Source organism: Suricata suricatta, chromosome 2 (genome assembly GCF_006229205.1).
Source record: "Suricata suricatta isolate VVHF042 chromosome 2, meerkat_22Aug2017_6uvM2_HiC, whole genome shotgun sequence".
Taxonomy (NCBI): Eukaryota; Metazoa; Chordata; class Mammalia; order Carnivora; family Herpestidae; genus Suricata; species Suricata suricatta.
This window is the reverse complement of record NC_043701.1, coordinates 63,270,169-63,298,117: the sequence shown is the minus strand read 5'-3', so window position 1 is coordinate 63,298,117 and position 27,949 is coordinate 63,270,169. Positions and strand designations below refer to the sequence as shown.

The window sequence follows — 27,949 nt, the reverse complement described above, 5'->3', positions numbered from 1 at the left end:
CCAGGCAGCCTTCCAGGAGCCGAGACTTCCGGTGCTGACTGATCCCAGGGCTGACCACCGGCCTCTCACGGAGGCGTCTTCCGTTACCCTGCCTCCCGTCGCTCTGTGTCACAGACTCCTCTGCGCCCTCTGGGCACTGCCATCCTCTGCACCAACAAGTGAGCTCACCGGTGGGTCGGACACGGCGGGTGCCGGCCCAGGGAGTTCTGCGCACGCGCGGCTCCGTCTCCCGTGAACACCCACGGGAGGTCCTGCCTGATGTCTGCTTCTGCGGAGACCCTGAAGACACCGAAAAGGAAGGGCAGGTCACTGCTGAGAAGGCTGGGACCAAGGAGGAGTTTCAGGGGGAAGGGACTGCTCCTGCCCCTGAGATCACTGCTACCCAACCCGAGGTCGCAGTCTGGTCCGAAGGCGCGCGGGGCCCTCTGTGCCTGCTCAGCGGTGTCCCCCCGCCGGAGACCACAGCGCTCAGCCGGCCACGGCAGCCTGGTCTGCGGCGCCCACTGCTCAGGCCACTGAGTGGGCGGGAACGGCCGCTGAGCGGTCCGCAGCTGCTCTTCCACAAAGGCAAAGAAAGTGGAAATGAGGTTGATGGAAAATAAACCATTTCTTAAATTAAACAACAATAACAAAAACCAAGTGGACTGTGGAAAACAGTATGTGGTTCATCGAGAAATTAAAAATAGAACTATCATATAATCTACTTCTCACGGTATATCCAATAGAATTGAAAGCAGGGTCTTTTTTTTTTTTTTTCAGAAGAACAACAGAGTTTATTATAAATATGATAAACAAAAAGCACTAAGGGAGTTACACAGTCTGGGTTACAAAATTCTAAAATTCTAATAAAGGGAACCAATTGGAGCACAGTACCATTTGCCTTCCATTCAGACCCTCAAAAGAACTTTTATCAGTTCTAAGAGGAGCCAGAACTACCTCCTTTAAAGAGCCTTCTCTCAATCCCTTCTCTTCACAAATTACTCTTCCTAAACCTCTTTCTGTGAACTTTCATATATTTGCAGATCTGCACTGCACTCTTTTTTTAATAGTTTATTGTCAGGTTGGTTTCCATATAACACCCAGTGCTCTTCCGCACAAGTGCCCTCCTCCATGCCCATCACCTCCCTTCCCCTCTCCCACTCCCCCAACAGCCCTCAGTTCATTTTCAGTATTCAAGAGTCTCTATGATTTCCCTTTCTCCCTCTGCCTGACTCTTTTTCCCCCTTCCCCTCCCCATGATGCTCTGTTAAGTTTCTCCTGTTAGATGTACTGCACTCTTTACACCCACATTCCCGTTTCCATCTTCTGACTCCATGACTGGACCATGATGTCTTTTCAGGGAAGCACATGTACCTAATCTGTGTTTATATCTCCAAGTGCGCTGTTAGAAACTGTGAATCTCAGTTTCCTTATCAATAAAATGGGGATAATATCTACTCACCCTACTTCACAAGCATATGTGAGGGATTCCATTAGATAATGACATAAAGCCTGCTGTAAACTACTATAAATAGGTGAGTGGTACAGTCAGAGAATATTTAGTCAATGAGAGATTCTTTCATGTCCTTTGAGCTAAGATTGTTAATTTATTGCTAAGACAAACAATTCAGGGCACTGATTAATAGGAATGTACCAGAACAGTGGTTCTCCATCTCGGCTGCATATCAGAATCACCTGGGAAGCTTTTCAAATCCCAGTGTCCAGGGCATACTCCAAATCAATTGAATCATAATCTCTAGAGGTGGAGGAGCCCAGGCATCGGCAACTTTATAAAAGTTCTCAGTGAGTCAACGAAGCTGCAGCGGTTGAGAAGCCCTGCACTAGAGAACAGTTGCTCAGTAGCGGTGATTCCCAAAACTGTTCCCGAGAGCAACACCTCCTGTGGTGGGCTGGGTGAACCACATGATTCCCAGGCCTTTCCTCAGACCTACTGAATCAGAATTTCTGAGGACATAGGGCTCCAGAGCTTTTTTTGGTTTTGTTTTTATAATTTATTGTCAAGTTAGCTATCATACAGTGTGTACGGTGTGCTCTTGGTTTTGGGGGTAGATTACCAGGATTCATCGGAAAGCAGGTCTTAAGGAAGTATTTGCACCCTTATATCAGAGCAGTGTTATTCACAATAGCAAAGAGGTAGAAGCAGCCCAGGTGCTTACTGATGGATGAATAGATAAACAAAATATGGCATATACATCAATGGAATATTATTCAACCTTAAAAGGAAGGGAATCCTGTCACATGCTATAGTGTGGATGCAGTATGGAGAACATTACACTAAGAAAAGAAGCCAATCACAAAAAGATAAACACTTCATGATCCCACTTCCGTGACTATTCTGAAGTCATCAAGTTCATAGAAGCAAAGAGTAGAATGTTGGCTTCCAAAGGCTGGCGGGAGGAGAAATGGAAAGTTGTTGTTTAATAGATATGGAATTTCAGTTTTGCAAGATGAAAAAGTTCTGAAAATCTATTGGACGGAAATGTTGAATATACTTAACACTATTGAATGGTATTGTTTAAAATGGTTAAGATGGAGGACACCTGGAGGGCTCAGTTGGTTAAGTGTCTGACTCTTGATTTTGGCTCAGGTCATGATCTCATGGTTGCTGAGTTTGAGCCCCACATATAGCCTGCTTGGGATTCTCTCTCTCTATCCCTCTCTGCCTCTTCCCTGCTCATGTACATACACACTCATACTCTGTCTCTCAAAATAAACTTTAAAAATATACATTTATATATATGGTTTTAAATTTTTATATGTATCTTGTATATATGTGTATATATATATATATGTATATACACACACACACACACACACACACACACACACACACACACCATGTCTATGTCCATGCCAGACCCTCTCAGTGGACAGATTCTCTACTACCCTTGCCTTCTTTTCTTGGAAACAATTCATGTTCAATGGGTATTAAATGAACAGTCAGCAAGAAGCAATATAGTTGGATGGAAACAATTTCATTTTGAAAATTTTCCTGCCTCAGCTCAATGATCCATATCCAGCTTAGCTACTGGTATAGACTAAAATGTTTATATAAAATTCAGCTATCCACAAAGAAAGATAAAAGAGCTGAGAGTGGAGACTTTCTTTAACCAGCAGTATTTAGAATTAAAATAGTCCATTTTAAGCATCTTTGCCTCAGGTCATCTCACAGTTCATGGGTTCAAGCCCTGCCTTCTGACAGCTCAGAGCCTAGAGCCTGCTTTGAATTTTGTGTCTCCTCCTCTCTGTGCCATTCCCTGCTCATGCTTTGTCTCTGTCTCTCTCTCAAAAATAAATAAATATTAAAATAAATAAATAAATAAAAATAAAATAGTCAATTATATCAAAGTCAAAGTAGCATAATGGCTAGGAGTTGAACTTTGGAATTATCCGTAGTTGGGCTGCTATCTGTTCAGCCTCCTCATCTGTCAAGTAAGATAAGAATAACATTTACCCCATACTATTATCATATTTTGGATGATATGATACATAAAATGATTACCCTAGTACCTTGTGTAATGTAACACTAAATATATGCAGCTATTATTTATATCATAGAATCAACTTTCTCACTCTGCTATTTAGGCATGGGTTCTCACTAACATGCCTCATTAATATCTCCAGTGCCACTGTGTAATTCCTTGTAGGCAAGGGAGTAAGACGGATTGAAATAATAGGTGCCATCCTGAACAACGTAAGATGACAGTTCCCAGTCTTGTGGGGTAAGACTACTCTGTGTATGGGGTGGGGTGGGGGTGGGGGAGTTCCTTATAAACCTTGAAGAAAAGAGTTATGTACCTAATAATGTTGTTACATATGGCTAATGCAATCTAATTGTGCTCATTTGTTCTAATTATACAATTAAGTTTAATTACCCAGATCATATGAATGCATTTGTATTATTAGAAAATAACTTTTAAAGAAACAATGTAATATATCCCAGAAGACCAGAAGACCAGCTTTGTTCACAACCAATAAGACAGTTCTAGAAAATTCTCTTAGGGCACCAGCTGGGCTCAGTCCAACTCTTGAGTGTCCAACTCTTGATCTCAGCTCAGGTCTCAATCTCAGGATTATGACTTCAAGCCCCACATCTTATCATGCCCCATGTATGTCTAGGCACAGTTACAATCTTTAATTATTCTGCTGCATCTCTGCTATTGCAAGTCACTTACCTTCCACTGTTTGTTTTGTTGTCTTTTAAATGTTTTCATCCGCAGACAGTTCCTCCATTTTCTCAAATACGCTCGTTCTCAGAGCTGCATTGGGAACCACTCAGAAACACTCATAACGTCATCCCTGAGGCCTTGTGTTAGCCAGACGATGCTCTCAGCCCTTCAGGTACAGGAAAGTCTTGCAAGTGCTTTCAGTATAATTTGGGCGACTTGTTGAAACACAGCAACTGTGAGGCCCCAAATTAACGTTAGCTTGGTCCCAGTGTAGCCACATGTTCTGAAACAATAGAAAGCATGAGAGCAATAGACTGGAGATGCTCATCTTCCTTACGGTCTTTCTCATTGAATTTTTTAAAATGTGCTCCACGCAGCCTATCCCTAGTGATATGTCTTATAAATCGTGTGTAGTACCATAGGCAGAGTAGACACCATTTCTCTTTCTTCTCACGTGGAAGAAGAAAACGTAATTCCTCCATGAAGAGTGTTCTCAGCAGACTTCCTGGCTCTGTTCTTATAAATTCTGACACATGGTGTGGGTCAACTAATGTATAGTCTGATAAGCAGAACAGAATCACCTACAGCCCAACTTTCAGAGCACTCAGCACGTATCGAGAGATATGAACAGACTATTCAAGAGTGTGTTCTCCAGAAGGCATGGGCATCCTCCATCAGATACAGCGTTTCAGACTGACTCCTCTGTTAACTTAGCTCCCTCTCTTCACACACCATTTCATACTTTATCTTTTCAATCTATTGTAGGGCTTCATCCAGTGGGACTATAAAAACCACTTTCTGTTATATTCGCTCTCTTACTGTTGAGAAAGTGTGCAGTGGTCTATTTTGTCCCTAAATGATACATGTAAGACAACAGACTGAATCCAGTGTTGAGAGTCTAATGCTTTCTCACTGACTAAGGCCAGTCAATACCTTGACTTTCTTGTTTTTTTAATGAGAGTAAGGTAGTCTTCTCCCTGCCTTCCTCCTGTGAATGCTCTGAGAATGGCTGAAGCCAGAGAGAAAGATGCTACTGGAACAGTTCCAGCATGTGACCATTCATGGGCAAGGACACAGGTTCCTGAGGTGTGACACCAAGTCTCACTTGCTGCTCCCACCATCTTTGTCTTCACCTTCGTTCATTCTCTGTCTTATCCTTCCATAAGACTGCAGGAGTTGTGGTTAAAATCTGTGGCAGGGAAAAAATTAGGTATAGCCACAGGACACCTTTGAGGGTTCTTAACCCTCTGACTTTGGCTCAGGTCATGATCTTATGGTTTGTGAGTTCAAGCTCTGCATTGGGCTCGGTGCTGTCATCATGGAGCCAACTTCAGATCTTCTCTCTCTCTACCTGCCCTTCCCCCCAATCACATGCTTACTGGCTCTTGCTTGCTCTCTCTCAAAAATAAACATTAAAAATATATTTCTTAAAAAAATTGTGTATAGCCAGAATTGCCCTTGAAAATCCCTTTAGGAAAGCACCACATTTCTCTACGTCCAACACATCAAACTTTTCTTTACACCAGTGTGGGAAATAATTGTTGCTTCTTAGTTGAGCACCATTCTTGCATTTATGGACTCTGCTTTTAAAAAAACATAGTATTTTGTGGGGCTTCTAGGTGGTTCAGTCAGTTAAGCATCTGACTTGATTTCGGTTGGGGTCATTATCTCACTATTCATGAGTTCTGCCCTGAGTCTGGCCCCATGCTGATAGTGCAGAGCCTGCTTGGATTCATTCATTCTCTCTCTCTCTCTCTCTCTCTCTCTCTCTCTCTCTCTCTCTCTCTCCCTCTCCCCCCCCCCTTCTGCCCCTCTCCTTCTTGCACTCTCTCTCTCCCTCTCTTATAAATAAATAAACTTGGGATGCCTGGATAGCTTAGTCAATTAAGCATCCGACTTCAACTCAGGGCATGATCTCACAGTTCATGGCTTGAAGCCCCAAGTTGAGCTCTGTGATTACAGCTCAGAGTCTGGAGCCTGCTTCGGATTCTGTGTCCCCCCCCCCCCACCTTCCCCTTCCCCACTTGTGCTCTGTCTCTCAAATAAATAAATATTTAAAAAATAAATAAACTAAAAAAATAATATCTTTAAACTCTAGAACACACAACATGGCAAGATGCTTATAGTATGGGAAGTACAGGGAAACTGAGAAGGTCCAAATGAAGATAAATTCACAGCCTCTATCACATGCCCACTGACAACTTGCCTCCCCTAACTGTAATGGAGGTCAGTAAACAAGTTGCACTTCTTAAATTCTCTCTCTACCTCTTTTACATACATATCGTCCCTGTCCCCGTCCCCGTCCCTCTCCCCCCCCATACCACAGCTAGTTAGCACATGGTATTCTTGGTAAAATAAGAGAGAAAACCTAGCTCAGTCCCGAAGACAGAGGCAAGGGAATAAGTCAGTTTTAAGGTCTGTAAACTCCAGCAGATCTCTGGAGTTGAGAGAAACGCTAATGGGGAATTTTTTTAACTGTATTGGGTTTCTGGGGTTTTCCATCTTCCATCCAACCTCCAACTCTGCAAGGGAATCCTCCATGAGGAAAAGGAAATGAAGAGAGCAGCTAGATTCCAGCTTCATGTCCCACTGCTCAACCTACCAGAAGAAACTGGCTCCTATTTTCAGGCATCAATCTCCCTTCCCCCATCACTTTCTATTAAATCCATATGTACCTTAAAAAGAGTTTAGACACCTTAAAGAGTAGTAGGAAAACAGAAAAATTACCTAGTATAGCCATCCAGCCATAAGCTCTGTTTTTCTCCCTTAGTATCAGCCCTGTGGCTGACCAAGATGTTCTTTGAGAAAATTCCTCTCCATACCCATCTTAACTGAAGAGTGAAGTTCTTTAACAAAATCTTTGTCAACGTTCATACTGATTATAGCCCCTAACTTTTTCTAGGAGTTTTTCTAAGAGAGAGCTCTCCTAGAAAATGGGGACACTAAATTAATACTATATAGTATAGAATTTTCCAGCCAGCCAAATCTGTTTCTGAGTTTCTGAATGTCCTGATTTATCCTACTTTTCTATATTCACAACCGCCTTACAGGGCAAGAAGAAAGCTGGTGACCACACTGCTGAGTAGCATAAACCAAATGAACCCCATGTGTTTGCCAGGGCTCTGTGCTTTAGCCTAACTGCCTGGTCACTTCCAAAAGCAAACTATTAAAGTTTAGTCTCAAGCTTTAAGGGTGGGTTCTCATGGCCTGGCCTATTCACCACCCAGGACAATTCTCCGCAGAAACTCCCAGATCTCCTTGTATGTAACTAAAATCAGGATGTCTCCCAAGTAGCCTTTTGGCTCCCTGGGATCAATTTTCACATATCCCACTGCTGTACCTACAGGCAGAGCCTGCTTCCATATAATGCTCAGTTCATCTAGATCCTGCCTCCTTTCTGAAAACCCCAGCATTACCTGGCCATACTTAATGTCCCCTTTCTAGAATGTGCTGACACTTTGTGTGTGTGTGTGTGTGTGTGTGTGTGTGTGTGTGTGTGTGTGTGTGTGAGAGAGAGAGAGAGAGAGAGAGAGAGAGAGAGAGAGAGAGGGACCATCCAGTGTTGCAGTGTCCTGTTTAGTCCAGATATAAGGGCCATTCTCCCCAACCAGATTGTAAGCACCTGTGAACATTACGTCATGGCTCCCTTTAGAAGCCCAGGGTGCCTTAAAGAGGCTACTATAATCTCAGTTATCTCATTGTGTCAGGATGCCCAGCCCATCTTCTCTAACTTACCCTCCTGAAATATGTTAAATAGAACTTTCTACTGCACTGAAATTCACACTTTACCAGTTGCTAGATGACTAGATTTCTAGTCATTTGTGACTTTGAACCAGTCACATAACCTTTTGGAGCTTCATTTCCTTGTATACACAACGACTATATTATATACCTCTCTACTTGCCAGATTCAAACAAGAAAGGATAAGCAAAAGCAATTCATATCTAAAACTATTTAAACATATGGTTTTATTATCAAGACATTTGGTCTTTCTATACATCATTGACATAAATGAAAAGCATGAATTAAACATCTTGAACTTTCTGGAAGACCTTCCTTAAATTTTAGACTTTCTCATTGTTTTTCTGTGATTAATGTTCCATGATTACCTCCACAACTGCCCCCTTTTTCTTCATGATTCTTGTTGGTGTAATTGGAACTGTCTTTCTGAGCAGATTCCTTTCCAGTAACCAAGCTGTCACCACTATGATCTGATCTGCAGAAGGGGAGGGGTCATTGGCTTAGACTTCCATGGCTTTGGGAAACTTTATGTTTGTTCTCAAAACAAACACAAAAGTACAAAGGAAATTTCAAAAAGCTGGGAATGAAGCCTGTAGGCAACATTTTATTGACAGGGCTAATTCTGGCATACTTCAAAAGAGTTTAATTAAGTCAGAGATAGAGCATTTCCCCTCAGTCGTGTCCCTGCTCTCTTTCCCTCCCTCCACAGGCAGGGGCTTGCTGCCCCAGCCATCCAAAGGGTAGAGAGGCATGCAGGGAGACACCCCAGGAAGGAGAATGGATAAAATGCTTTGGAAAGTGTGCCTCCAGCCTCCTCATTAGCTAGAATGCTGGCAACCTATGTTTTGGGGGGATTTTTTAAATGTTTTTTTTTTAATCTGAGAGATGTCTTTATGACCAGTGTCTTTCCTGGAAGCCACAACATGTCGCTCTCCCATGTGAATCCAAAAATTGCTAGAATTCTCTGAGTCCAAACTCTATTACAGATGAATTCATCACCTCCTTCACGGCTACTGATTCCAGTTCACTTTGACATGTTACTATCCATGACTAAATAGCTTTTTCACTTTGGGCTCTTACCATTCTTCAAGCCTCAAATATCAAAAGAATTCTGCTGCCTCTGGGGAGGAAGGCACATGGCTATATAAAATGCCCTCCAGAGAGCAAAGCCAAGCACTTTGTTCCTGTACCTTGTTTTTACTACTGTAACTTTACCCCTTCATTTACTAGACAAGGAAGGTCTATTCTGTTTTTCCCATATTCCATAACTTATAGAGCAGAAAAATAAGATGATCCACAGATATGCTGAAAGAGTTTGGACAGCTGGTAGGCCCAGTTCTGCAACCACTTACATTTTAGGACATAAACTGCTTTGGAAAGTATCTGACTGTGCAGAGAGGGATGTGTGACCACAAGGTGCAGATCTGCCAGCTATCCTGTGAGCTGACTATCCGTCTGTATCAGATCCTGCTATTTGCTAGCAGTTATGAGATGCAGTCAGCTACACAACTGGATAGTAAATGAAGCATGTAGATTTACATTACCTCTCGGAGAAAAGGGAGGAAAGATAGGAAATGTCTGTTACAGAAAACTAAATATTTCAACTGAAATGAAAGTAAACAAATAGACTAGTGTTGGGAGTGCTTGAAGGTTCAGTAGTTTAAGCGTTCCACTCTTGATTTCCACTCAGATCCATAATCCCATGGTTTGTGAGATCGAGCCCCGCATCAGCAAGGAGCCTGCTGATTCTGTCTCTCTCCTGCCCCCTCTCTCTCTGCCCCTCACCCACCAGCACACTCTCTCAAAATAAACTTTTTTTTAAAAAAGACTAGCATTGGGGCGCCTGGATGGCTCAGTCGGTTAAGCCTCCGACTTCGGCTCAGGTCAGATCTCACATTCGTGGGTTCGAGCCCCGCGTCAGGCTCTGTGCTGACAGCTAGCTCAGAGCCTGGAGCCTGCTTCCGGTTCTGTGTCCTTCTCTCTCTGCCCCTTCCGCTCTCATGCTCTATCTCTCTCTGTATCAAAAATAAATAAAACATTAAAAAAAATAAAAAAAAACAAAAAATAAAAAAGACTAGCATTGTTATAGAAAAGGAGATGTAGAAAGTTATTTCTTGTGAAGAAATTTAGTAAGTGTTCAGATGATATTTCTTTCTCTGGATCTACGAAGAAGTTGGTGTTGGAAAAGCAGTATTATCAAGAATAGTAATAGATCAGGAGGAAAATCAATAGCAGCCACAAAAAGGGTCATAAATTTTTCAAAAGAATGATTGGAACTTACACGTACAGAATTATAACTGTCATCAGAGTGGCCAAGAACCAACCAGGTGGCACTGACTGGACAAGAACGGGGTTTGACTTGTTTTGGGTTTTTGGCACATTGGCTCCAATAAAGTGCTCTTGTCCCTAACTGTGAAACATGGCAGACCTGTCAACTTTCTTTTTTTTTTTTATTTTTTTTAATGTTTTATTTATTTTTGATACAGAAGAGACAGAGCATGAGAGGGGGAGGGTCAGAGAGAGGGAGACACAGAATCTGAAACAGGCTCCAGGCTCTGAGCTAGCTGTCAGCACAGAGCCTGACGCGGGGCTCGAACCCACGAACATGAGATCTGACCTGAGCCGAAGTCGGAGGCTTAACCGACTGAGCCACCCAGCTGCCCCCAGACCTGTCAACTTTCATGGGATCCTGACCTGAACTGAAATCCAGAATCAGACATTCAACCAACTGAGCCACCCCGTCAGAGCTACCAATTTGAATATGATGGAAATCTGTCCTCATAATAGAACTTGATTCTCTGGAAATGTTTTTATATTATCTCCTTTAGGAGAATGTGACATCCAAAGAAACTAGTGGTGGGAGGAGTGCTGATTTACAGGCTTTTGGATCCATTAATATAGAATCAAAATTAATCTAAGACATTAGAAGTCAATGTGGGATGAGAGAGGTCTGGCACAGTTGAGAAGGAAGCATAAAGGGACTCATTCTGTTTTGCGAGTTGGGTGTTGTCCACACAGGGGCATTCACAGGGTGTGAATTCACTGAACTCCCACATATTGTATGCATACTTTTCTGCATATACTAAAAAATGGAATACACATATTTCAGTAAAGCATTTACTTAAAAAGCCTTTGCATTCTCAGGGGCACCTGGGTGGCTCAGTTGGTTGGGCATCTAACCTCAGCTCAGGTCATGATCTCAGGGTTTGTGAGTTTGAGTCTCATAGTGGGTTCTCTGCTGTCAGCACAGAGCCTGCTTCGGATCCTCTGTCCTCCTCTCTCTCTGTGCATCCCCATTCTCTCTCTCTCAAAATAAATAATTTTTTTTAAAAAGCCTTTGCATTCTCTCACCAGATCCATTCTAAATAGCCAACAGACTTGGGAGAGGTCATTGAACCCTGGTTTCTTCTGCAAAATGAGAAGGTAGACCAAATGATCCCAACCCTGAAGCTTCTCATTGCCATCATCATTGGCACATGATGAATGCATAGCATTGATATTCCGACTATTAGTGACTTGAATAATAATCAGAACATGGGCAAAGTTGCCATATGCCTTCCCAGGAAAGGCAGTGAACTGAAAGGCTCTGTAAATTTGCTGTGTGGGGAATGATGTAGAGTAATTGGAACTGCAGGGCTCATGCCGATCACAAAGAAGTAGAATTAGGATGGCTGTCAGTGTGGGCCCCTATTTTAAAAGCAGATGTTTGTCACATAGCTAGTGATGTGTGCAGTCACATTAAATCCGAGAGCCCATGTTTCTCTAATAGTTTCTTGTCCAAAGTAGCTGCTGGAAATTATGATTCTTCTAAAATACACTCCGGGAACATCCAACCAATCCTGCAGTTCAGTCTGTCAAGCCATTCCTTTCCTTCCTTGTTTAATATAAAGTGTATTTAAAGGTGACCTGTACGGTGGCTGACTGGCAGCTGGGGAGAATTGTCATCTCTATCATCAGTGAGAAGTTGCCAATCACATTATACAATAGACAGGGAGAGTCTAGGGCCTGCACTGGAGGGCATTTGCTGGACTGATAGGAGAAATTACTGTAACCTCCATTTGATGAGAAAATGAGCTATATCTAACTTCCTGTGGGCTTTTCCTACAATTTGAGTCTTTTGGAAGGCAAAATATGTTCAGCAGAACAGAGAAGGGAAAAATAAATGATTTTGATAGTCCACTGCACAATCAAACTAGGTAGTCAGCACCTGGATAATAGAGCCACGGGGAAATTCTTAAAATCTTACAATCCTTTTCTAAAGTCTTTAAAGCCCATTAGAGACTGGTCACCTGATTCTACAAAGCCACCTGCCTCCATCTGTCTGAAAACCATTCTGTAAAACCAGGCCAGACATGCTCTCTTATGGCCATTTCTCTTCTGAAGCCCAAGAATAATCCTTTGGTACAAACATAGAAGTGTATTATTTAGTCTTCCAGCAAACGTGAAGGGAACCAATGAAATGAAGGAAATGCAAATCATGAGCTGTCACATAAGATCCTGATTACCATAATTTGACCCTGCCTCCTTCCCCCTGCCGGAAAGCCAGGCTTCTGGATGAGAGGGAGCCAAACCAGCTAGATAACAGCCTTCTGTTCTCTCTCCCCATCCCTCGCCTGCTTGCTTTCTTTCTCTCTTTCTTAAATGATGTTCATTAAGACAGCAATTCTTCTAACAGTTTGTAAGCCTCAATTGTATTTGTGAAAGCTTTGCATGACTTGATAAAATGAGTTAAAGAAAAGGAATAGGAATGGGGGGGGGGGGGCAAGCAGATACATGTTGTCTCTTTATTGCCCAAAGCAACTGTCACTCTCAGGGTATTTTCCTAGAACCTGCCAGAAATCTCTCTGGACTCATCCATGTTCAATACAAGGGCAGTAAATGTAAACGGTCCAGGTCTTCCATGGTATGGTTTTAGAAAGTATTAATAATTCAGAAAAGGGCCAATTCAGATTCTGCATGTCTACTCACATCAGTAACACCATGCCTTCCACCCCCACACAGCTCCTAGAATATTCTTGTTTCTTAGATTGCTCACAGCATTGCCTTGTCCACGACTTCTCCTAAACTATGTGAGGTAAGTCAATGTGGCATCACTACTTATATTTATGGTGGTAAATGAGCTGGGCTAGGAGAACTGCAAAATGTGTTAACTTCATGCCCATTAGAATTCACCTAAAATATGCCCATTAAAATCTGGATCTAAAAAAGCACACCCCTGCCCACATTGGTGCTGAGCTTTCTGCTTTTTGCTGTGACAAGTGCCACCAAACTGGGCCCTACTCTCACCCTTCAGCTCACGTATGGGATGTGATGGCATGTTTCAGTGGCAGCGTTAAATCAGCTTCCTGCAGCTTCAGTAGTGCAGCCCCAATTTAGGACTCAAGCAAGCCCATCAGTAAATTGGAATGCACACAGCTCTGTGATACTGTGTGCCCCTGAGAGAGCAGAGGGACAATTCCACTGACCTTTTGTATTTTATAGCATTTGACCATGCAGGCTGCTGTAGTTTCAACCAGTGTGGAGGCAAGATCTAATTTAATAATACAATTCACATACTTCTTTAAAGGAGCAAAAATGTCTTTGAGAAGCTGGTCCCCTTCTAAGTATTGGTGCAGGGGCTGCTAATCAAGGCAGGCCAGGAATGCCCCAAACCATTGGAGGCAGAGAGTAAAAGATCAGCAGGCCACATGAGAAGGTCATGAAGTCAGTAAGCAAAGGGAGGAATTCACATGATACTGGGAGTTAGAGGCAAATCTATATTCTATATCCAAGTGAATTGTGACAAGAGGGAGAGGCAGCTAGTCAAGTGTGAATAAGGAGGCCAAGCTGGAGTCAGGGACTACAAATCAGCAGGAAGGACGTGACAGGAAACCTAGATATACAGATATATCACTTTGGATGCTTTTGGCAGTGAGTACCAGAAACTTCAAAGTGGCTGAAACAGTAAGGACGTTTTTTGGCAAGGATAACTGGAAGTCCAAAGGTAGGAGAGGCTTTAGGTTTGACTGACCACCCCCCACCCTCCCCTAACCAGTTATTTCATCAAGGACTGAGCTTTTTTCCATCTTTCAGCTTGAATGACAACCATGGTGGGTCACCTAATGGCTGCAATTTGAGATTACATGCTTTCTTCCTCATGTCCAGGGAAAGCAAAGGAGAAAATCTTAGAAGCCATCCTTAAAGAATGAGAAGAAACCTTCCCCCAAAGCCCCTGCAAACCTCTTGCAGCCTTTTATTGGCCTGAATTATGTCCTGTCTTCCTTCCTGAACCTTTTACAACCAGGTTAAGATTGTTTTGATTGGCAAAAGTCCATTCCAGGAACAAGAAAATAGGGTCAGGTTTGCCTAACTTAATGGGCAGCATGGGGGAGAGATAGATAACTAATCAAAGTCAGCTCCCTCCTGAGAAACAGAAAGACGATGTGCGCACTGAGTGGATAGCTCTAATAATCATTTGTTCCAGTCACCAAGTCTTTCTGGCTTCCCACCTTCCTGGCACATAATGGGATTGTACTGCCCTCAGACCATGAGGCTTGTTTCAGGCAGCGGGTAGTGAGTAGAAGTGACACGTGTCACTGCCCTGCCAGAACTTTAATAGCCAATGTGAGGCCTCTAGACCTATCTTTAATTCTTCTTGGGAGATCCATAATTGCTCAGGATGGTGTTGTTGCTTCAGTATATATCCCCAAATGAGGAAACATAAAGTAGAGCCCCGAAGAGTAGAACGCATGATGGAGATGAACAAGAAGTAAATCTTTGTTGGTAAAACCCACTAAGAATTTTTTTTTTTTACCTCAGTGTATCCCAGCCTATCCTTGATGCTTCTGTGATATTAGCACACATGGCAACACCTGAAATTATTGTTTCAGGATTTTTTTTTACCTCAGTACCCAGAGTTCATTGCTTTGCTGCTTTAAAGAATGAAGAAGTGTACACAAAATGAGCAGCAGGCAAAAGTTGATTAGAGAATAGGATTGGAAATGAAAAATAGTAGAAAAGCTTTCTTTAAAGAGAGGGGACATTTGAGAATGAATGCCCGCAGCAATAGACAAGGGTCCTTGTATTATAAGATTCTGGCTACCCTCCTCTGTTTCTTCCTCATTTTTTCAGGTTCTACCCTTATTGGCTGGATAGCTCTAGGTACTGGGTTGTCCATTCCTGACTGCCTCATTTTCATCGTATGAGCAGTGGTTTATGGCCAGTCTGTTCTTTGTGGCTTATAGTTTGTATTGTCTACTACTTATTTTTAGTTAGGTCTTTTATCAATTTCCTGAGGGATACCTGAATGGGAGTAGGTGAGTCTGTTACATTCTTAAGAGGGATCTTCCGCCCATGAGGGCTTTCTACAGTCAGACCTTCCCAGCATTGTTCCAAAATATGTCTTTCCCCATCCAGGGACCCCAGGTCCTAATCCTTTCTATCTCCCTGCCTATTTTATGCTATTTTTTTCCTATCATATTAGCACTTAACATCTTGTCCTAGGTAGGGAGGCCAGGTAAATTGGATACCAGTCACCTCACTTGTAACCCCAGTCCCATATCAGATAGGGGTGGCCTAGTTAGGAGGAGCAAGTATGTACTCAAGCCAGAAAAAAAAAAAGTTTTCCTGAGAATCCCCTCCTGTACACAGAGCTGCCACTATGATTCCTGGCCTCAAGAGAAAAGAAGATTATTCCTAATTTGTCCTTTTAAAGAATCTAATGATCTTTAAAAAAAAAAATCTAATGATGCTAAGGGCAAAAATACATACCTCGCATATAAGAAATAAAAAGGAATCTACTTTCTCTTGAATTTTTTTAATGTTTATTTATTTTTGAAAGATAAAGCACATGAGGGGGTAAGGGGAAGAGAGGGAGGCAGGATCCAAAGCAGGCTCCATGCTGACAGCAGAGAGCCCAATGTGGGGCTCAAACTGATGAACTATGAGATCACGACCTAAGCTAAAGTCAGATGCTCAACCAATGAGCCACCCAGGTATCTCTCTATTGAATTTGTTAAATTAATTACTCCAGAATTTGAAAAAAAATGAATTACCCAGGTCAAGGAAATCTGAATTCTCGTAAACAATTATTTAAGATCAGAAATGTATTTATGGAAAAAATAACCTACAAAGTAAGCAAAAATGTTAAGTCTCACACTCATTGAAATAAATTTTAGTGTTTTTTTAATGTTTTATTTATTTTTGAGACAGAGCATGAGCAGGGAGGGGCAGAGAGAGAGGGAGACACAGAATTGGAAGCAGGCTCCAGGCTCTGAGCTAGCTGTCAGCACAGAGCCCGACACAAGGCTTGAACCCACAAAGGGGAGATCATGACCTGAGCTGAAGTCGGAGGCTCAACCGACTGAGCCACCCAAGCACCCCAAATTTTAGTTTTTTAAATGCATTTGAAATATGAAGATTATCACTAGTTGCTATGTATATATAACTACACATCGACATTGTTTAATGCTCTGATGTATAGTCTTCCAAAGCATTATATAGTTCAGTACAATTTCTTCTTACAATTTACTTTTTTATTCAGATACGATTGACATAATATTATGTAAGCTTAAGGTATACAGTGTGTTGATTTGATACATTTATCTATTGTAATAGGACCACCACTATAGCGTTAGTAAATACCTCTATCATTCCATATCATTTCAGTTTTGTGGTAAGAGCAATTGAGACCTAGTCTCCTAGCCATATAATATAATATTGTTGTCTGTAATCTCTAGGATTATCTACTGGTTGCAAGTTTATACCCTTAAAGTCTCCCCAATTCCCCCATCTACCCAATCCCTACTAACCACCTTTCTATTCTTATCGCCTTTTTTTTTACAATGATAGCATTTTCTAAAGTATAAACAAATAGACATATAATACAAATTATCCTAGAACCAAAAATAAGTGCTCTAAGTCTCTGAATATTTTCTGAGTTTTTATAGCCCAGTTCTCAAATAAAATGAAACAGAAAAAGTCTCATTTTTTTAGTGATTAATTGTTAAAATACCTCTTCTATATATTCATCTATATTTTCTTTCTCAAAAAATCTTTTAAAAACCAACTCCTGACTTTACTACTACTTTTGGGGGATTGACTCTGACCTATGTATACGATAAAAATCTTCTAACGACCTCTATAAAAATGCACTGTGTGGAATTCCTTGGTATAATATGAAAATGATTTGGAGGAGGGTTGTTGGTTTTTTTCTACCTGAGAGTAACATCGAAGATTCAGTAGGGTTTTTCTCCTGTGGATAATTTCTATTCCTGCATTCAAAAACATCCTGTCTGGTTGTCGAGAGTTTCCAAAGCAGAATGCCTGGGTAATTTTGATTAGGTCATAATCTTCAAAATAGGGTACAACTGCCTAGTGACAGGATGCTCATTTTTCAAAAATTTTTTGCCCTATTTTAAAATGCAGTCATAATTCCCTATGTTGAAAGCTATTTTTACTATCCTCGTTTCGGACAGGAAGACACAAAGGCACAGATACTGTTCTCAGGTTGTCTGCTGGCTTTTTTTTTTTTACCAGGGCACTGGTCCAGGAACCAGAAGGTCTGGGCTCTGGCCTGGCTGGCTCACGGTTGAGCCAGCAAAGTTTGGATGGAAGTGGAGTCTCAGACACACTGACAACAAAGGTGTGCGGCACATTTACATCCGGGCAGCCACACCAGCCTCACCTGGAGAAGACAGTCCCTTTCCTCCGATAGGGGACCCTTACAGGTCTGTCTGCCCCACATGGATTGGCAAAGTGCAAGCCCTGCCTATGCCTCACCCAGTGCAGAGAGGAATACATCTCAAAGCCCCCAGACCCGGCCTCCCTCTTCCATGGCACAGTGAGGGAGGGGCAGGCTCTTCTAGGACTGCTCTTTGGCATTGATAATCTCAGCATCTAGACCCCTCCCACCACCTCAGGAGCTGCATGCAGACACTCCACTGACAAAAGAACCTGCCGTACAAGGGAGGCGTGGGCATCTCTCCTAATGATTTCCCTCCCGCTCTCCTTCCCACACACTCTGCCCTGAAGCACCTCACTTTCCTTTTGCTTTTACCTTGATTAATGCTCCTCATAAGTTTGCCTTCCCACGACTCACCCTGCAGCTGCTGCCCTGCCATACACTCACTGTCTTGATCATCCGGAGTCGGTTTCCATCTTCTTTCCTGGCAATCGTCTTGGCATCCTTCCTCCTGACCAAAGGCCAGTGGGGACAGGAATCTCCCGTTCTGCTCTTCAGGTGACCTTCCTTCGTGCCAGACACTCGCTCTAGCTTTTGTCCTTGGTTGCTGTTCCCTTTGAAAACCTACCTCATTGATAATCAAGCTTACGTTTGAGCTTGCCTAATATACTTCTCTTTATTTGAAAGGCAAAATGGACTTTTAAGTATGGCTGTTTAACTGAGTTTCTGTGAGCTTTCCAAGAGGCCTCAAGCTCTCTGGGATCTGTGTGTGTGTTGGGCTCAGGCTTCAATTCCCTCTTCCTGCCTATCCAACCTCTCCTTGGCAGGGTCCTTCCAACTTTTCATCCTTGAGCCTCTCCTCCCCTCCCTCTCTTTCTTGTGCCTTTCTTAACTTCATCCAGTCCTGTTTTTAATGTTTGTTTATTTTTGAGAGAGAGAGAGAGAGAGAGCATGTATGATGGGGGGACAGAGGGGGGAAGGAGAGGGGCAGAGAGAAAGGGGGACAGAGGATTGGGGTCAGACTCATGAGCTGTGAAATCATGACCTGAGCCAAAGTGGGACACTTAACGGACTGAGTCGCCTGGGTGCCCCTCCATTCCTGTTGCTTTAACCACCCTTAACCAGCAACGCTGACCACAACTACTGTTTATTTTTCTTTTTTCTGATGGTAATAATGATCTCTTCTCATCTGAGAAATGCATTCTCTTCTGTTAAAATGGCATTGAGCCTATTAATTGCAAAATAATAACCCTGGCATTATTGTGTTAACACAAGACGTAAGCTCTGTGAGGGCAAAGATTGCTGTTGTTTTTTAACTGCTTTGCTGGAGCCCAGGAACAGGTTCTGACACATAGCAGGCATTCAATTCCTGTTTATTGAATGATTGAGTGAACAAGGAAATACAATATGTTCTTCTTTCTGGAACCCTTTTTTCTTACAAAGGACCCCACACTGGCCACAACCATTCTTGTCTCCAAAACCTATTTCTAATTGCTAAATGCAGGTTGCCGGGGTGCCTGGGTGGCTCAGTCGGTTAAGCATCTGACTTTGGCTCAGGTCATGATCTCACAGTTGGTGGGTTCAAGCCTCACATCAGGCTCTGCTGATAGCTCAGAGCGTGGAGCCTACGTCGGATTCTGTGTCTCCCTCTTCTCTCTCTCTGCCCCTCCCCAGCTTGTGCTTTGTCTCTGTCTCTCAAAAATAAATAAAAATGTTTTTAAAAATTATTTTTAAAAAAGAAAAACTGAATGCAGGATGCCTTAGAACTCAGACACCTCAAACTCACCCTATCTATAATGAACAAATTGTCGCTTTATCTATCTCCCCACACCTTTTCCCCTACCACCATCACCAGCCTGCCTACTCAAACACTTCTTGGAGTACTCCTCAATGATTGAGTTTGTTTCCTTGCTAGCCAGGGAGACAGCGTGGGAAAGCAGAGCTGGTATAAGGAGTAAGTGTTGAGTATACACACCCCCAATTCTGGGACCAAAACCAGAGACTAGACAGGAAGCAAGAGTATAATAGAAGCTCAAATGGGTTCTAAAGGCCCCAGAGCAGACAGAACCTTGGCCTGGCTTCCCTTTAGGCGACTATCAGCCTCACACAGAAAGCTACATAATCTGCCACCTAAGCCACAGATTAGAAAAAAACTGAGGGAAGTGACCAGGCAGATGAGCCTAAGAAGGTTTCCAGTTTCCCAAGCGCTGCTCCAGGGGCCTCAGAAGTTCCTGCTTGTCCCTGAGGGGACCCGAGGGGTCCTGGATAAACCAGTGGCCAGGCAGAGCCATGGCATCTGGACAAAGAGGCCATGAGAGTGTGAGGACTTGGAACTGGAAGGATATAGCTGAAATGGTGACCCAGGTGACAAACATGACGGGGTACACAGCAGGGACACCAGGACAAAGCACCCAGGCCCCAGGACCAGTGCCGCCCAGCTAGGGTCCTCACCGTGCAGACCAGCCCAGACCCAGGAAGGCCTCTGCCATCACCGTGAGAACAGATGGGCTTTCCTCTACAGATGGGCTTCCCTCTACAGATGGGCTTCCACTGAGGAAGTTGAAGAGTGATTTGAGAGTGATATGCATTTAGGATAAACTGTACTTCAAATTTCAAATTTTGATCTTTTCCCAAAGCTAGTGACATGTGGGACCATCGTCTCTCATGATACTGAGTAGGGTGCATCCAAGTCAGCCTTGGAACCACAGAGGTGAACACCTGGTAGACTTATATAACCCTTCCTTTTTCCACTTTCAGTGCAATATTCAGTAAATTACATGGGATATTCAACAGTTTAATATAAAATAAACTTTGTGTTAGATGACTTTGCCCCACTAAATGCTCTGAGCACATGTAACTTTGGCTAAGCTGAGCTGTGACGTTTGGGAGGTTAGGTGTGTGAAATGCACTTTCAACTTTTCATATTTTCAACTTAAAATGGATTTATCAGGGCGTAGCCCCCCTGAGGGTCAAGGGCAATCTGTAGACCCATAAAAGAAGAGGTTAGAGTGTAGGGTAAAGAGGAAAAACCCTGAAAGTCTGAGTCTAACCAGAACAGGTAGAGTTAGCCTGACAGGAGGAATGGAAGGGTGGGATTTCTTTAGTTGGCACTAAGGTTTTTCTTTCACACTTATTTTTTTTCTCCCTTACCATTGGCTGAGAGCTATCAAAAGCAAACAACTAATTACAGACAACAAAAAAAGCTGTGATTTTTTTTTGCAATTTGAGTTGTAGTAGTACCTTTTTGACATTGCAATACAAAAGTCATCACTGTTAATCTTTCACCCCGTCCCTGCCTTTACCACAATCTAACAGCAGACTAGAGCACGCAGACTACATTTGGCCCTCAAACAACATAGGTTTGAACGGTGCAGGTCCACTTATACATGCATTTCCCCCCAATAAATATAGTACTATAAATGTATTTTCCCTTCTTTATGATTTTCTTAGTGACTTTTTTTAGCTTTAATGTATGAATATAGTATATAATACATACAACACGCAAAATATGCTAATACAAGTATTTATGTTATCAGTAAGGTTTCTTGTCAGTAGTAGGCTGTTAGTAGTTAAGTTTTAGGGGAGTCAAAATTTATACAGATTTTCAGCTGTGTAGGAGGTCAGTGCCGTAAACCCCTACACTGTTCAAGCATCAGCTTACATCTCCAGACCATCTCACATGGATTTCCATTCTTTCCATCCCCAGTGCCAATGCTGAGATTCATTCTGGGCATCACTTACCTAAGTGGTGTGACAGCACTCTATCTCCCCTCTTTCCGCCCCATTGTCATTCACATGTCTCCCGGCTTTCAAATCTATGCTGATGCCCCATGACTAACGGGTGATGTTCAAACTCCGTGTTCACTCTTGTCCTCGAAGCCCCTTCCTAATCTTGTCTTAGTCTAGCCTGCCCTGCTACCAGTCCCCACTCTCGCACACATTGCAAGTTCAGGCCACAGCAACTATTTACCATTCCCAGAATAGACGAAGTACTTTCACTCCATAAGTTCTGCACTTGCTGTTTCCCCCACTCGGGGTGCCCTTTCTTCATCTGTGGATCACATTCCTTAACTTAGAGTTCCAAGTCCATGGCCCTATGTTCCAACATCATTATGAGCCTTTATAACATTGTATCATGATCTTCAGTTTGGTATCTAACCCCACACTTGAAGTGAACTCCTAAAGGTCAGGAACCATGTGTGGATTCATCTTTATAGCCTCACCTCCCTACCGTGTTCACTGCTTCCACACTGCTCCCCTTAACAGAGGGACAGCTGGCCTATTCGCAAATCAGAGCTCCTGCCCGTTCTCCTATTCCATAGTAGATAAACTTTCACACCAGCTTAAAGGATTGACAAATAGAAGGAATATTGGTTTCAGTTCCCACTTACCCCCTTAACTAGGTGCCTCTGTGCAGAGCACAAACTACCCATCTGTATGCAATAGCCCTGGATGTAAGATGTAATATGACCAAAATAAATCTTTGTTGATGAATGAACTTATCTAGAAAGTAGCCCCTATCTTTGTTCTGTATATATTATATGAATTGTGTTTCTGTCATTTATATAGTTTCCATATCACACTGTATCCAATAATCAAATATTCTTCACCACGCCATTGACAAACTAATGTCAGGCCTCGCCACAGAAATTTGTATTATGATATTTGCAGCATCGTTGAAAAATTGTTTACCAACATTTTGTCAGGTACTCAGCACAGGTACTCAGTATATGCTTATTAAATAAAACCGGTATTAACATTTGAAATTATATTACAATTCCTTTAATGGCTGCAATATAACCATTATCCCCATCTTGTCTCTGAAAAAAGTGAACTGTCTTAAGTGACTAGATTTTAAGTGCCAATTAACTGCCCCATAAAAATAACAGCAACCTGAACATTAGTAGGATATTGGTGGCTTATTAAACTATAAGCCTGTTTCTTACTAGTGGCTTTAACACCCCACACACCTAGTCATATATTCAGCCTTCAAACTAACTTAGAGGTCAGGCAGAGCCAACAAAAAACTTTGGTGCAAGTTGAGGTAAAATAAAATGTTAACACATACCCCTTCATATCCGAAATGAGGATAGAGAAGAGAGTAAAAGAATTTTAGAATTTACAAAGGCCACAATGCATGTTAATAAAGACATTGTGCTATAACATACTTTGATTTTTTAAGTAAGGTATATTAGCCATAAATCTGCTCTAGAAGATGCTATAAATTCCTATGCAGGATATATAAGGATCTCAGAACTCTTATGATTCTCTAGGCTGCTAAAAATACCACAAGGTCAAAGACGATGTCACCTCCTTGATTTCCAACCTTGTATACTTCACATTAGGACAATTCACTATGAGCTAAGTATTTTAGGTAAAATATTTATCACTATAGGTAAAATAATTTGCCAACTCTGGATAGAACTGTGGAGGATTGAAAAGTTGCCTTGAGGAACTGTGGAAAAAAAAAAGTTGCCTTCACATAGCTATGGAATGTTCATGACCCTAAAATGTGTCAAATAAATATTAGTTTCTTCCTCTGTGTCAATTAGGACTTTTTCAGTTACAAATCGCAGAACACTTGACCCAAACTGGATTGAGCACACTAGGAATAACTCACCTAAGGCACAGCTGGACTCAAGGCACATTCATCAATAACATCAGGACTCATCTCTTCTTGCTTCTCCTTCTACTATGTTACCTTCAGTCTTGGGCTTTATGTCATAGTAGATGGAGTACGAGCTCCAGGCCCTCCAGGTCCTCTCTAGCTTTAAATTATTCTGAATAGTAGGGCATATCTTTCCAGGATTCCCAAGGAAGTTTCATTGTTTTTCATTGACTCTTGTTGGGTCATATTTCCAAGTCTAAGCCAGTCACTATCACCCAGCATGCGATCACCCAACATTCTGCTTGACCACACTTGAGTAATGTGTCCACCTCAAAAGTTGAGTGCCAGAATTACTTTAGAAATTTTGGAAAAGGCTTTCCCTCAAGGGAAAATCTAGATATAATTACCAGAGGAAAGACAAACACATAGAAAGTAGGGAGAAAAAAAATCGATGTCTGCCACCCCTCTTTCTTCCCTGTGGTAGTCAGCCTCTAAGTGGCGCCCCTCTAATCCCAAGCTTTTGGCTTTCTCCCCTTTTGTAATGCCTTCTCCTTAAGGGTTCATGGGACTTATGACTTGGGTAATGGAATGTCACTACCATGATTAAGGTGTAAGACTATGACTTCCATCTTACTAGTAGACTCTCTATAACTTTCTTGGCTTCAGTGCTTAGATGAAGCAGGTGGCCATATTGGAGAGACCCACATGGCATAAAACTGAAAATGGCTTCTGGATAAGAACTGAAGCCCTCAGTCCTATAGCTCTCAAAGTACTGTATTCTGACAACCACGTGAGTTTGGAAGTATATCCTTCCCCAAGCAGGCTTTCAGATGAGACTTCAGCTCCTGCCGACACTTTGATTGCAGTTTTGTGAGAGATACCGAGACAGAGGACATAGAAGTTAGACAATAAATGTGTCCTATTTTAAGCCACCGAGTTTGTGGTAATGTTGTTATGCAGCAATAAACAACCACTGCCTTCCTTTTTCTTCCCACATGTTGTTTCAGAATCTCTCCCACATCTGCTTGTTCCCTCCCACCCAGAATGCAATGCCAGTCTTGAACAGCAGAAGCTTATATACCTGAGAAAGGTCTAGCGTTTTCTGCTCACAATTCACTCCCCTCTTTCTTTTTAAGTATTTTAACTTTGGACTTTAAGTCCAAATTAGTTAACATATAGTGAAATAATGATTTCAGAAGTAGAATTTAGTGATTCATCACTTACATATAATACCCCATGCTCATCCTAACACGTGCCTCCTTAATGCCCATCACCATTTGGCCCTTCCCCCCACCCAACATCCTTCCAGCAGTTCCCAGTTCTTTATATTTAAGAGTCTCCCATGCACTCCCCTTTTTCAACTGGGCATTAACCTCATTTTACTGTTCAGAGAAAGCATCTGACTGAGCCAGTTATCACAAATTGCTCAGGTTTTATCCCAAAGGAAAGGACTTTTGGTGACATTTTTCACTGATAATATCTGGGCCTCTTCTGGCATCCCTTAAGTTCTTCTATACAGAAGTCAGCTCCACATATAAGGTGACAGTGCAGACCTGAAGGGTCAGGAAGCATTTTGGAACCCAAAATAACTGCTCCTTGGGAGAGAGAGATGATTCAAAATGTCATCGTTCCTAACGGCAAATCATGACTTCCTGTGATGATCTGAGCAATTGTCACCTGTTACTGTTTTTGAAGTCCTCTCCTATCTGGAGTCACCATGAATGGCCAGAATTGACCTACATGGCCTCACCCCAGCCTTCTTTCTGTCTTCAGTTCCTTCCTCTCCTTCTCTGCAATGCTTTTCAGGACGCACAGCTGCAGCCTCACAGAGCCCAGACCGCAGTTGCACTGAAGGAGGATTCACAGTGCTGCACAAAAGCTTCCGGCCCCCAAAGCACAAAGCCTTCCCTTCAGTCGGGGTCCAGGGTCTCTCAGCTCTTTGGAGAACCATAATCCTCCATGGAGAGTCATATTTCCTCTTTCCTATGGGGCCTTTAAGACTGGCCCCAGATCCCCTTTCGGCTCCCACCCACCTCCTCTCTGCCCAATCCAGTTTTCAGGCTGGATCCCTTAGGCCTCGGGGAGTAGGGGTACCAGGTTTCCCCTAGCCACATTGCCTCATCTGAAAGCCGAGCTTTATTCTTCTGTGGATTCTTTGATTCTGCAACTCACTATAGTATTTGAATCTCATTGCACAGGAACCCATGGTACAGTTCATGATTAAGCACTAAAAAGGCGACAGGTGGCGCATTTGCGGGTAATTAAATCTGCCGTAGGCTATGTTATAATGCATAAGACCAACAGTGCGGGAATTACAGCAATCCTGGGGAAAGAAACCACTCTGCCTGTCACATGGCTGTTGCTACATGTGAGCTTTCAGATGAAGAACAGGATTGGGGGGAAGCTCACTACATTTTTTTCTAATTAATGCTCGAGTCATTTGGATAATAACTGCTTGAAGATGCTAGACATTTGCTTCACTGTGCCTTTTTTCCTAGAGTTCCGCTGTGATATGTTACAAAGCATAATGATTCATTCCTACTTAAGTTTCAATTTGTTCAGGACTGAGTTATTCATAGACTGTTTAGAGACACGTTACATCTTTTGAATTATTAATTCAAGATAAAATTCTGTTAGGGGGAATTTTTCTGCAATAGTTTACCCCAGGAATCTGCAAATGGTTCTTGATCTCTGAAGTTTTTCCTAAACCAATAAAGGGATTGTGTTGACCCCAAAGTTGCTTTTGATAAAAGTACAAGTTCCGGATTCGGGGAACCAAAGTATCAAAAATCTCTTTCCAGCACTGATTCATGCTCCCTCCGTGACTGTGAACATGTTCTCTGGAGTGTATACTAAAACGAAGAGCACTTAAGATCTCTTTAGGATGTATGTCTTCTGTATTATTTGATCTGAACATCATCTGAATGTTTTCAACATGAAAAGCAAACCAAAAGGATTAAGTTCTCTCGACACCTTCTGGAATGAAAATTAATTATTTGTTACTGCACGAGGTCCTTTTGCCTTCATTCAGTTGCAAACAAAGTATTTGTCAAGCCCCTGAAGGGCTGGGCCCTAGAATGAAAAAAGGGTCCCCAACAAAGTCGTGCCACGGGCCATGCCCCAGATCAGGCCTCTGCCTTTACCCTCGTAAGTGCCAAAGCCAGTGGCCTCTTTTTGTTCACCATGCCTCTCAGGCATTGAACATTACCTTTGCAAGTTCTCTTCTCTTCTCAGTCTTCTCTTCCTCCATGTTCTTCCTAATAATTTCATTTATGTCTGTGGCCCTGTTGTGAGGTGAATTGTGTCTCCCCTGCCAAAAAAGACATGTTGGAGTCCTAACTGCCAGTACCTTAGAATGTGACCATATTTTGAAAGTACCATCTTTTTTTTTAATGTTTAATGTTTTTGAGAGAGAGAGCGTGCGCGCACACAAGTGATAGAGGGGCAGGGAGAGAGGGAGACACAGAATCCAAAACAGGCTCCAGGCTCTGAGCCATCAGCACAGAGCCTGATGCAGGGCTCGAACTCTCAAACCATGAGATAATGATCTGAGCCGAAGTTGGACACTTAAACAACTGAGCCACCCAGGTGCCTGAAAAGTACAGTCTTTAAAAAGGTGATAAGGTTAATTGTTTTTATGTCTTTATTTTATTTTTGAGAGAGAGAGACAGAGAGTAAGCGGGGGAGGGGCAGAGAGAGAGGGAAACACAGAATCTGAAGCAGGCTCCAGGCTCTGAGCTGTCAGCAGAGCCCAACATGGGGCTCGAATCCACGAACTGTGAGATCATGACCTGAGCCAAAGCCAGACGCCCAACTGACTGAGTCACCCAGACACCCCAAAAGGTAATAAATAAGGTTAAAATGCAGTCACAGATTAGCTCCTAATCCAATATGACTGTATCCTTATAAAAAGGGAAATTTGGACACATGACAGACACACAGGGAGAAGGCCATGTAAAGATGAAGGCAGAGACCAGGGTAATGCTTTTACAACAGGGAACACCAGAGATGGCCAGCATGCTCCAGAGGTGAGAAGCCTGGGACACATTCTTCCCATGGCCCTTAGAAGGAAACAGCCCTGCCCACCACTTTGATCCTAGACTTTTAACCTCCAAAATTTTGAGACCTAGGCCACTCAGTCAATGGTACTTTGTTATAGCAACCCTAGGAAATAAATACAGATCTCAACTCCTAAATTTTTATTTCCACCTCAAAACCTTCTACAAACTGCCTCATTGGCAAGGGAGACACAGGCTTCTCAAACTCCCATGAAGGACTTATTTAGCCCAATGCTCATCCCAGAACAAGTTCTCAGTGAAAGGCAATGGTGTTCCTCTCATTACTGCTTCTGCTGAGTGAGGTTAAGCATGAAGATGCTGGCGAGGCAGCAGAGGAAGAAGGGGGCGAAGAAGCAGGAGAAAAATCTCATGAATCCACTGAGCCTGGCACCTCTCTGTAGAATACAACGTTATAAACAATCTCACAAGATGTTTATCTTTTCTTTGTACTCCCCCACAACCCCCATCCCACCCAAAGAGTATAAAACAGACTCATTACTGAATCTTCTGAATGTCTGTTCTTACTGAACACACTGGTGTGGCACTGGTATTTGATCACAAGTGGGTACCCGTGAAAGGAAATCCCTGTTCCAGGTCCCCTTGTTCATTCACCAGAAGTATTTATTTGTGATCAGGTAGTCTGGAGCTCTGCCTCATTCAGCACTAGCCTCCCTCCAAGCAGAAAAGGGGAAAAGTGGTGTGATATTGCACA

The 27,949-nt window shown here is 42.6% G+C and overlaps 1 protein-coding gene across 7 annotated transcripts in view; it reads left to right on the top strand.

Moving 5' to 3' along the window:
• LHFPL3 (LHFPL tetraspan subfamily member 3) overlaps positions 1–27,949 on the top strand; it is a 556,172-nt gene that overhangs the window by 440,163 nt on the left and 88,060 nt on the right. The gene's annotated exons all lie outside the window — the stretch shown is intronic.